We start from the raw sequence: 12,306 nt of genomic DNA on the forward strand, positions 1-12,306 counted from the left end.
GTCAGGTTTGAGTAAGATCTTTTCTTTGCTCTAAAAGTTTCATCTGAAGTATACTTTTCCCTTTCTTTCTTCTTTTTATTCTCTTTACTTAGTCGAGGTTTTTCTGTCATTCTTAGTCTACTCTTCAGTCTTTTCCTCTGCTGTTTATTTAACTTTTTCAGTTTACAGGAGATTCCTATCAGTACAGTATCAGAGAGCTTAGTGGACACATTGTTTCTTATTGAGGGTGAAAGGTTTGATTCACAGTGAGCATCATGTGATGAAAGGAAACTGGATTCTCTTGTTGCTTCTTTGTCAGCACTGGTAGGAGGGAATGAGAAATGTTGTTGTTTAACATCAGATGTAAAGCTAATATCAGTGGACACACCTTCTATTACATCATCACAAAGATCATCTACAACAGGGTTCATCACTTCTTCTGTGAAGTCATGTGCAGGAGAAACCTGTGTTAGGAATGTAACATCAACCTCTCGTTGAACAGCATTTGTGTCAGCTGACATTTCTGGTAAAATGTTCTCAGACTGATCAGTGGCTGCATGTTTGATTCATTGACAGCTTCCTCTAACAGAGGAGGTATATCAACAGCTGTGTGTCTGCAGCCTGTGTCTGAATGAGCATTTCTCTGGTTGGATGTGTTCACACAGTGAAATGACAGAGGCTTGAGTTCATACATACAAGATGACTGGATGTCAAACATTGTGCAGCACAACTTGATCCTGTCAATCATGTCACTCAGATGTGTGAATTTCAGCATCACAGCAGTACCTAAGTTCAACAGCCTGGAGGACAGTGACATTCCATTTGTGTTCCTGGAGTGTGGGTCAAAGTATCCGTACTGACCAGATCTGTATCTAAAAACTGCGATACATAACCCTGACATGATAAGCAGCCCATACTGTACATCTGATGACAGAAAGCTCAGTCCATGTTCAAGGCTGAGAAGCCTCTCTCCACCTCCAAATGTTCCATACACAGACAGCTGATTCAAGTCCACCTGATACTTTGACCTGCGTGCACAAACTTCATCTGGAAGTTCATCAGATGCCAAATGGACACTGTTAGGAAACCTTTCTCTGGCCTGTCTGTACACAACATCACCTTTATCCAGAACTAGGTCAAGATCTGCCCTGCTAATCTTTTCATTCTCATGAAGAAATGACAGAAACACCAAACTGTTGGTTACACACTGACTGTTACTGTATTTTCCATATTTTAATGAAGCCTGACTGCGTGAGGCACAGACATGTGTCACTGATGGCTGAGGTTCCATTCACACGGTGTTGATGAGATGTTCCAGCTGCATCACGTCCTTTCTTTACCATGTCAGCATAAGACACCTGAGATACACCCTGCTTCACCTGTTGTTCTTTATCATACTGGACAGTATCGATGACCGTGTTCCCATCAGACACTGCACTCTGACCTCTGCTGTTTACCTGCTGTTCATCAGAAGACTGTCCAACACACATACCATCACTGTGATGTCCTCTCCTTACAACCTCAGCATAAGATACATTCTGTGACACTGGGATACCTTCTGCTTGTTCACGCTGAGATTCTTTATCCTTCTGCCATCTGAGCTTCTGAGCCTGAGAACGTTGACCCTTCCTTGGCATCGTTGCTGTGCTTTAAAACCTCAAAACTTACTTTATTTGTACTGATGTCACAAACACACTCCGGTTGTTGTGATATTTCAAATGTAGCTGTGTTTAGTTTATCAATATCCAACAATTAATTTAATTGGTAATTTTACATGCAATTACAAAAAATATGAAAGTAGAAAAGGTTAGTTGTCAAATGTGTGGAAAATATGAACTATGCAAATGTATACCTTATGCACAGTTATCTTAAGAACATTTTTATTTCATGTATTTACAACTCAATAACAGGTTTTATAGGACAAAACAGTAAATATCCAGAAGATAAGTAATATGTTTTAAGTACTCGGTCACACCACAGAGAAAATTATTATCAAGGAAATATACAAACTCAAGACGAAGTACAATTTGTCTTGAACTTTTACCAGCAGACAAAAATAAATAAATATGGTAGTTAGAGTTTTACTCAGTAAGAATAAACTACATTAATTGGGTGAGATCTCAGATTTCTGAAACAGCAAGGAAAGGTTCCAATCAACCTTGGTTTTCCAAAACAAATCTGGTTCCGAGAACGTTGAGCCAAAGCAAATCTGGTTCTGAGAACAGTGAGCCAAAGCAATTGTGGTGAGCCAAAGCAATTGTGGTGAGCCAAAGCAAATCTGGTGAGCCAAAGCAATTCTGATGAGCCAAAGCAAATATGGTGAGCCAAAGCAATTGTGGTGAGCCAAAGCAATTCTGATGAGCCAAATCAAATATGGTGAGCCAAAGCAATTCTGGTAAGCCAAAGAAATTCTGGTAAGCCAAAGCAAATCCAAATATTAGATAGAGGGGGGACAGAAGGATACAAGATAGAATGTCCAAATATTAGATAGAGGGGGGACAGATGGATGCAAGATAGAATGTCCAAATATTAGATGGAGGGGGGTAGATGGATACAAGATAGAATGTCCAAATATTAGATAGAGGGGGATAGATGGATACAAGATAGAATGTCCAAATATTAGATAGAGGGGGATAGATGGATACAAGATAGAATGTCCAAATATTAGATAGAGGGGGATAGATGGATACAAGATAGAATTTCCAAAAATTAGATAGAGGGATTAGATAGAGGGGGTAGGTGGGACAGGAAAGACAGAATGTCCAATAATGATAGGGACAATGAGAGGAGACACGTTGAACAGGAAGACACAGAGAAAACAATAATTAGACATTGTTCATTTCAGTAATCTAATCTAGCATTATGTTACATAAGATGTGTAAACAGTTCAACATTTAATGGCTTCAAATAAACAGAATATTGAGAAAGTTAAATAAATCACTTTTTAGGCCAGTAGTTTCCAGATCTGTGTGAAAACAGCTGGTACTATGAAATGTGGACTTGATTAACATAATCTCAAGACCCACTGACTTGTTCAACATGAAGCAGAACAGTACAGAACTGATCACTGCACAACATGTTCTGCTCACATTACACACTGATTTCTGCCTTCAGTGATGTTCCATTAAAACTGTCAGCTTTCAACTGTCAGCTTTCTACTGTCAGACTCTGCTGCTGGGACCTGTTCTGATCCACTTTACAGGCAGAACAGCTCAGCTCACATGGCTATAACATGACTTCAGTCAATGTTTACAGGTCTGTTTTCACTACATTTATATTCATGTGTGAACTCAGCAGTTGTGATAAACCACAAAAACTCTGTGATTAAAATGTGAAACACTACTATACTCAGTGATGTGATGGACTGAAACTCAGTGACTAGAAATCTGATCACCAGCCAAGCAGGAGTTCTGGTCCGGTTCTCTCTGCGTCTGAGAGGAGAAACAGTTTGTTAGTATCTGATCAGAAGAGTCTGAACACACACATCATCTGATCTTACAGCTGATTGGTTCTGCTCTTGTCTGTACAGGATGAGGTTTGGTCCAGACTTTTGTGGACTTGAAGTAGTTAAATGTTGTTGGTTGATGATCAGAGAGGCTGAATGTGTTCATGATCAGAAACATGAAAACTATTCCAGTTCTGCTCTCAGAGACTATCCAAAGCTTTGGGGATCAGAGATCCGATGGAAATCAGAGCAGTAACACATCAGCTGTTAAATGTGTTCTCTGACTAATGATCAATGTTTCACTTCATTCATGCAGTTTGAGAAGGACAGGTCTGCTAGATGTTACACAGCTGCACACTGACAGGAAGCTTCACTTCATATGAAACGGAGCAGGTGTCAGGAACGCATCCATCAAGGAACTAAATGTTGGTCCTCACCAGTCAGAGCAGGGATCAGAGGTCAGGTAGTCTAAAGAAAGGAGGAAAAGAAGGTTGTCAGTAAAATTCTTCCAGCTAAGGACACAGCAGGTTCACCAACAGGGGGGCAATAAAACACCATGTAATGACACTGCAGCTTAGACTGTGTGTCACTGGGACATGGAGCTGCTGTTGTTGTGGGCTTTTCACACTCAGCTTTTCCATCAGCATCCAGAACATGTAAAGAGCACAGCTGTGCTGTCATTTTAGCTTTTTTTCCAGAGAAAATGACTGATGAGACACAGTTAGAAGCAGCACAAAGTTTCATCTTCTGTCAGCTGCCCTGCAGTGAACATTATGTGCTGAGCTGCTGCGATTGGCTGCTTTATCTGTCAATCACTGACACCGCCCACAGGGACAGGACAGTAAAATGGGGACATCCACAAATAAGGAAACACTTTCTGCTGACATGGGAGACTCACTTTAAGTGGAAACACTTGAAATATTTCAGTCTGAATGGAAAGTTTGGACTAAAACTGTCTGTAAAACATGCATTAATGCACACAGTATAATCATCACCCGTCCACACATCCATTCAGTATTTCCAGGTGACAGAATCTGAATACAACAGTGCTACAAATATACTAACAAAGTAAAGATGTTTCTAAAAGCTTCAGTATGTGTGGACAGAATATTTCTGCGTTCATTAAATGTCTGTTCAGGAGGGAATTCACTCACAAACTCTGATATAACCCAAATAAAGTAAATCTGATCAGAGTTTAATGATCTTAAAATACAGAATATATTAACTCAGTCTGCTGATGTGATCTACAGCCTGTTTAACTATACAATAAGTCTGTACTTACCAGCCAAAGCAGCAATCAGGTTTCTCTCAGTCTGAAAAAAGACACACAGTGTTAGTTATCTGAGTGTAAAGACTGAAGCTACCTGAACCACAGAACACAGGGAGAGTAATACTCATTAATAGCTGTCTCTGTCTCTCTGATCATTTACATTCAAGAATTTAAATAGATGTATTATAATGTCTCAGTTACAGAGACATGAACACAATGTGGTTTGTGTTATTTCACAGGACCCAGTTCAAGTGTGAGGTGTGTACCGCCATAGCGAAACTGAAGAGAACTGTCGAATTGGACAAATATGGCGGTGGTCTCGTCGATGTGACGTCACGTCAGTCGTATCCATGAATACACGCATAGAAACAGCTTTTACCACTCAAAACATTATTTGTGGTTAAACTACCTGAACAGAGGCTGGAACTAACTGTTTTAACTAAGCAGAGACCAGCATGAATACATTTAGATGTTAAGTCCTCGTAAGTCATCTTAGACACAGCCTTAGGACCAGTTTTAGACAATTTATAAAGCGACTGTTAGCATTGAGGCTAATGGTTGCTAACCGTTATTAGTCAAAATCAGTCAAGTAACCGTGACTCACGAACAATATATTTTTGCTGTTTGTTGCTTTATTTTTATACGGTTTAAGCCAAAAAACTGTTATGTAACTTATTTGAACAGCAATAGTGTTCCACAGCTCATAAAATTTGCATTGGCGACAGACCGAGTTAGAGAGCTATTTAACCTACCTGAGCAGACATTCAAGAAGAAGAATGTGCGTCGCTCGCGGACGCTGACGCAGAACAGACGTTGAAGGTCACTTGGAAAATCTACATACATTGATTCATTGACATACGTCTATGCATAGATGACCGTCGAAAAAGATGGTTGTGGTTCATCCTGGTTCTAGTTCTGATGGAGGTTTCTTCCTGTTAAAAGGGAGTTTTTTTTCTTTTCACAGCTACCTCTGCACGCTCAGAAGGGAGATTGGATTGGAGAGAAATTTCACAGCAATTTCCTTATCATAGTCACTTTTTTAACTGGCTACATATGAAATGGACTAATTTGGAATTTAATGAATTTGATTGGATTTGATTATCAGTAGATTGTAATGACTTGGACTTTACATGGCCTGAATGGTATCTCTGAAGTACTCTGAGTTGACATTTGTTGTGATTTGGCGCTACATAAATAAAACTATTAATGAACATGTAGGCCTACATGTAAATATGTGTATCATACAACATTTAAAGTACTGAAACATATCTTTATTGAAATGATAAATCAAGGTTGAGTCTGTCCAGGGTGTCTTAAAGCACTTTTCCCTCTGCTTGTCACTAGTATTGCAAGAACTGAACCTTGCACTACTAGATATAGTCAATATTTTTGACTGGTACTGTGTATAGGCTACACATATATGCATATATATATAAATACACATATTTGTATGTGCGTCACCGTCTCTCTGGCTCTGCTCCCTGCCTTTGTTGGTTCATTTCAGACCCTTTCTCTCCCCCTCTCTCTTCTCTGCACTCACCTGTTTTCCTTCCTTTATAAGCAGGTCTGCTAGCCCCATTTTTCTCTACCAGGTTGTCTGCAACCTGAACTTCAGCACATTAAGTCTTTTGGGCCTGGTTTTCTATCTCTCTTGGATCTCTGGATTTCTGCACCTGCTCTGTTTCTTTGCTATTCTTGATCCTGCGTATAACCCAGTTTCTGTATTGAGTTTGATTGTAAGGATTTTGGGTTTGACTATTTAGGGATGTCCAAAGTCGGTCCTCAAGGGCCGCTGCCCTGCAGGTTTTAGATGCTTCCCTGTGTAACAAGGTAAAAATGAAACTAAGTACCTTTAGTGAACTTTCTCCAAAATCTTTGCAGTATTTAATATTTCTTTTTGGTTCCATTATTGGGTTCAGTATTGTTCCCGGTGGGACAATAATTGAGGTTGCGGACTTTCAGACTGTCCCTCATGTGGAAGTCTGTTACAGGGTAAGCTGCGTTCCTTCATTCTCCGTGAATGAAATTAATCAACATTGTCTATTTTGCTAAGTTTTCAATACTGTGTATTTCTTTTGTGACCTAAGATTGCCTTTGTATTACTTCCGATGATTTGTACCGTGTTAAATATACAAATTAATGTAATAAAATATGCAATTTGTGAATGGTTGTTAAGTCGTCAAGTAGAAGCTAACTGACTAATACCATTCTGTAGGATGACTGTTGTTCTGCCCCTGTACTGTGTGTCTGATCGCTCCACAGTGTGTTACAGGTATGTTTTGTCTGTGTTTTAAATGACCTAACCTGTCATGTACTTTATCATTGCCCTTTCTATAAATTATTACACTATACGTTCAAGTGTTGTCGCTAGTAGGCTGTAATGGGCTAACGGTGGGTAACTTGTAATCGCCTACACACAGCTATTTGTTACGCCCTCGTGTAGAAGTCTGTTACAGGGAATGACTGTTGTTCTGCCCCTGTACTGTGTGTGTGTGATCGCTCTACTGTGTGTGATCGCTCCACTGTGTTACAGAATTAAACTCGATGACAGCGCAAGTCCACGACTCATCATCTTCTACATCAGTGGTTCTCAACCCTGGTCCTCAATTACCCCCTGTCCTGCACGTTTTAGATGTTTCCCTGCTCCAACACACCCGATTCAAATGAATAGGTCGTTATCTAGTTATGCAAAAGCCTGTTAACGACCAGAAATTTACTTATGTCTCATGACATCTTGCGATCAAATAGTAAACTATTTTCTTTCTTTTTTTTCATTTCAATGATATCACTTGTCCCTTTATATCTGCATGATACATTTCAGTGTTGAAAACCACAACCATTTACATGGCTTAATGAAATATACTCTATGTGCCCTGTCATGATCTGCTCAGGAGATTAATGCCTAACAAGGACACCTATGATTGTATACCTAATGTTGTATACCTAATTCAACACATTTAAGTTTTTTTCACATTATCCTTAATGTTGGTCTGTCTTAACTACACATACTTCTGTTAAAATAGATTATTTTACATTTAATGCATTGAATTTAACCCACGTTTATTTCTATCAATGTCCTTGTTAATAGGAATTGTGATTTACCTTTATGTTGGTGTGGGCAGTTGACTGCAGCAAATCACCTCCTGCAGCCCTACTCGTCAGGTGCGAGAAGTTGTAGGTGCTGCCAAGCACCAGCTCCTCAACCGCAGCATCGCGCCAAAGATTTATGGTGACATCAGATTTATCCTGGAAATAACACAGAATGATACATTAGAACTACATAAGAGTTCTACTTGAAGATCTGAAGGAAAAACGGACAAAGATTGAGAAGAGTCTAATTCATTTGGTCCTTTAATAGACAACAATTAGCAAGAGTTTTGACAATTATGATAATGAATTTAATTCAATATGTGTAACCATGTCTTTACTTTCTGCTACAACACTTTTATAATTCAACCGTGAAATTCTGATATTGAGCAGTTCCTTGCCTTCACTGATATTTGTTGACCTAAAGATATCACTGTAAACGTATTCAGATTTTTAGCAATACAACAAACCTGCAACATGTAATTTAACTGCTAAAGTTTCAGCTATTCCCTCTAAGCAATGCTGTGATATATTACATGGATATAGTGAGCAATACACATAATAATGCAGAAAATGCTTTTTAAAAAGCCATTTCTATTGTGTTTGGCAGGAAACTGTTTAAATGCTTGGCACCATGGAACTGTTTGAAAGTACTGACAACTTTGTATGACAACTCTCTATTACAAGGATGATGAAACAGGCAATTATGATTTTTTTAACTGAAGGGGTAGTCCCTGTCTTATCCTCACAATTAATGTCTTACCTGCCGTAGCTTCACCTCTCTATGGAGGATTATAGGGGTCAAAACTAAATAAATAAATACTTGGATAAATAAATAATTATATAACACAAAGCTTAAATAAATGACACAAAATATATAAATGTTACATGTATTTGTGTGTATATATATATATGTTTACGTTTTCATGTGTTTACATTTATTCATTTATACTTACATTTATTTATTTATACTTACATTTATTTATTTATACTTACATTTATGTATTTATACTTACATTTATCCACGGTGAAACTTCCTGCAGCAAAATAAATCTGCCGTCCCCCAGTCACAAAGTCAGGGGGCGGGTCAAAGCCTCTGATTGGTGGTTCAACTTGAATCGACTGCTTTTGACTATTCCAAGGTGGCAGCACCTTGTGCGGATTCAATGTATGAAATATTGAATGCTACAGTGGTCGAAATGTTGGCGGAAGCTGAAGAGATGGAGGCACCTGCCAGTTCACTTTTTTTTAACATCATATTGAGAGCTTCGCTGAAATTATAGGAATGATATTGGTATGAAGCTACTCATGGTGTGCCGAACAACGCCGGATGTCGCCGTTTTTTTATATTTTGACCTATATTATTGGTTCAACATCATGTCAATCATAGCTCAGAAAGTTGCCAAGCGTTTTACGGCAACAACGATGCTATCAGATTAGCTGTAGCCTTATTTTTGACCGTTGCAGCCTTATTTAAAGTCGCTCTACGTCCGAGTTTGCACGGAACACCGTGAGTCTACAGTATCTTCTAACTGGCGTTACCGAACTATAAGGCCCTCGAAAAATCTTTCTAATTATTTTTATGTGAAGTAGCTGTTACATGTAACCAATAAACAGAATTTACTCGGGTTGTGATAGCAATTTACTATCGATCCAGTTTTATTTAACATTTGCTGAAATGCGTCTTACTTGATCACAATGTAGGTCAGGAACAACATAAAACAGTAAACCTTAAATCACATGGAAATGTGATTATATCAATTAGAATGAAAAAATAAAAATATATATATTTCCCCTTTTTTTAGGCAGTTAACCAAATACGTAAATGTCTGAACAACACCCTGTTATTCAGTACGAAAATACCTGAAGGAATGTTACAGTACTCGTCCTCTTTAATTAAATGTCTCTTTCTCAGTCCATGAAAACAAAGTGGATACCGAACGGTCTTCTTATAGAACAAATCTTGAAGTGTCCTTATATTGTCTTTAGCAACAAAGAAAATAACAAAATAAAGTAACGTGCTGGCCAGCAATAATATTATAGAGCTCTATATGTGTGTGGTGATTTAGTAGTTTTGCCTGCAATCCTCAGGATATTCAGAAGATGACGACGGCTCTTCACGAGCTCACAAGCCACAGGTAAGCAGTCAGGAAACAGCGGCAGCGTCTCGTCAATGTTCATTCACTCGTCGGAGTTCCTTGCAAACGATCTTCTTGTGGATAAACGTTGCCAACGGACTTCCGGATATCATCCAAAGAAAACCGAATACTTTGTACGGTAAATATTTCACTTAAAAAATACTTTTTAACAAGTTAAACTCCAAAATTAAACAGCAGGAGAATCACAGGTGAACCACAAGCTGTTTGTAGGCATTGAAGAAGAGAGCTACCCGCGAAAACTTCGTCTCCAAGGTAACAACAACAAACACCGTAAAACAGCAGTCGTAAAGCTGCCGCAACATAAAGTGGTCGTAACCCTTAAAGGGGCAATTGACTGGGTTTTTTGGGTATTTCACACTGTTCCTTAAGGTCTCCGAATAGGGTATGTAACATTGGTTGGGTTGAAAATGGCCCGGGTGCTGTTCTATGCCCTCTTACAGATCGTCTGAAATGTTCCCGGGAAAAAACACTAGCTTTTCTCCTTTTATGGTATGCTCATTAATATTTAGATAAGCTGCGCGCTGATTGGTTGGTTATCAACGAGTGAAGCTGGGAGCAAAAACGCAACACGGCCAACAGCAGCACTCGCTGAAACAGTGAAGTTGGAGACTTGAAATAAAAACGCGCAAATAAATCTATTGTGTCTACACAACACTGTTTTCAACAGATTTACTATATAACATTTGAAATGATAACATTACTTGTTTCCACTTCTGTTGTTGAAGCAAACTGGATTGACTTAGGTGGGTAGAACATTAGGCTACAGCTTAGCAACCAAACGTTGTTGCAATCGTGATTCTACTCGGCTTCAGTTAGCTAGCTAGGCTAGCTCTAGATATCTTGCTGTAAAATAACATGACAAAGATCTGGACAAACATGCATCGTGAATTGTCGATTTTCATTACACAGGTTATTTATTTGAATGAAACACAGTCAGGAACATGAATCAACGTTAGCCCCATTGCCAATAAACTAGGCTAAATTATTACACATTCTATGCTCTTGCATTAACTAGCAAGCTAAACTTGTTAACATGCCTACAGTCTAGGTGTTACTAGTAACAGTTACTAGCAATGCTAATGTATCCTGTATCTAAAACCTGCCTTTCTCCAGTTCTTTCAAATAGATTATCTAGACAGGCGTTAGCAATAAGCCAGACTGCAGTTCGTTTTCTGGCTATTTTTCGGAAGCTTCCCTTCTAATGCCGACTACAGCTAGTCTAGCTAGAGTCATTTGATGTGTGTAGAAACGTATTTAGCATTCTACCTGGTATGCTATATACAGGAAACGTTAGCATTGCTAATAACTGTTAGCACAACATCTTACTGTCCTTATAGCTTGCGGTTGCAATGAGCATACGTTGGAACAGCACCTCCTTTCCAGGTTCAGCTTCCTAGCATATCCTGCTTGAAATTGTCCAAGGTTGTCAAAACTGTCTTGGGTGAAATGTTCAGAGCAAATGAATGATTGAGTGTCGAACTTCGCCTGGATCTTCTCATAGACAACAGCAGCCATGCCTGTTGAATGTTTGGCTCCTTGGGAAGACTGTAAGTGTTAGCCTTCCCTGTACAGCCTGGAACACAGCATTTACGACCGTGGTCCATAATCAATATCCTTGTTATAATTCAAAACGTTCTTCTTTGTAATTCCTTATAAGTAGCCTACACAGAGCAGCGCGCAGCTAAACTAGTATCGGAGATAGACGCTACCTCTGGTTGGTCTGGATGTAAATTCTGGGGCGTGACAAAGATACAGACCAGAGCCAATAAGAGGGCGATCACCGGTCCTACGTAGGACCGGTGGCTTTGTTGAAAAGCTAGCGTTTTACAGCCAAATTTTTTCTTTTTGAGATTTGAATAGGAAAGAGGTGTCAATAGACTTTGATATTCACGGTATGTTCAGTTTACCCTCCGAACTGTCGTTTTTCAACAATGACAAGGTAAAATCGGTTTTGCAGTCAATTGCCCCTTTAAAGAGACACACACCAAAAACAGTGATAATACAGAAAAGCATTATCTGACTGAAAATATATCTGGGTTACATACACACTGTACTTGAATAGTTAACGAAACACATAGGTTAAACAGGTTTTTGGCAATAATGACTTTTGAAAAAACGAACTTACCTTATAAGCCTAAAAGTCCTTTCCTGCCGTATCATCCAAATAGCCTGTGAGAAATAAAATTCACACGGTTCCCGCTTTAATAGGCTTTGCCGTGCGCGAGAGAATGTGTGTAATGACTAGAGATTCAGCCTATTTATTCTTTTTTATCTATTTTTATGTCGAGAGATTTATATGATTAGGCCCTATACTAATATGCCGTCATAAAACTTCACATCATGCCAACGTTTTATTGAGAAATACA

The 12,306-nt window shown here is 38.9% G+C and overlaps 2 long non-coding RNA genes across 2 annotated transcripts; one reads left to right on the forward strand and one right to left on the reverse strand.

The window, feature by feature from the left end:
* Positions 1 to 1,874: 1,874 nt before the first annotated feature.
* Positions 1,875 to 5,623, reverse strand: LOC124466306. The gene is made up of 4 exons (XR_006955917.1): positions 5,447 to 5,623; positions 4,707 to 4,737; positions 3,862 to 3,892; positions 1,875 to 3,410 (listed from the first exon to the last, which is right to left on the reverse strand). It is a non-coding gene; the product is annotated as an uncharacterized LOC124466306 (long non-coding RNA).
* A 1,038-nt stretch (positions 5,624 to 6,661) lies between these two features.
* LOC124466305 lies at positions 6,662 to 7,339 on the forward strand. Its single transcript, XR_006955916.1, has 3 exons — positions 6,662 to 6,686; positions 6,910 to 6,966; positions 7,228 to 7,339. It is a non-coding gene; the product is annotated as an uncharacterized LOC124466305 (long non-coding RNA).
* The last annotated feature ends 4,967 nt before the right edge of the window (positions 7,340 to 12,306 follow it).

This window comes from Hypomesus transpacificus, unplaced genomic scaffold (assembly GCF_021917145.1).
Source record: "Hypomesus transpacificus isolate Combined female unplaced genomic scaffold, fHypTra1 scaffold_91, whole genome shotgun sequence".
Classification (NCBI taxonomy): Eukaryota; Metazoa; Chordata; class Actinopteri; order Osmeriformes; family Osmeridae; genus Hypomesus; species Hypomesus transpacificus.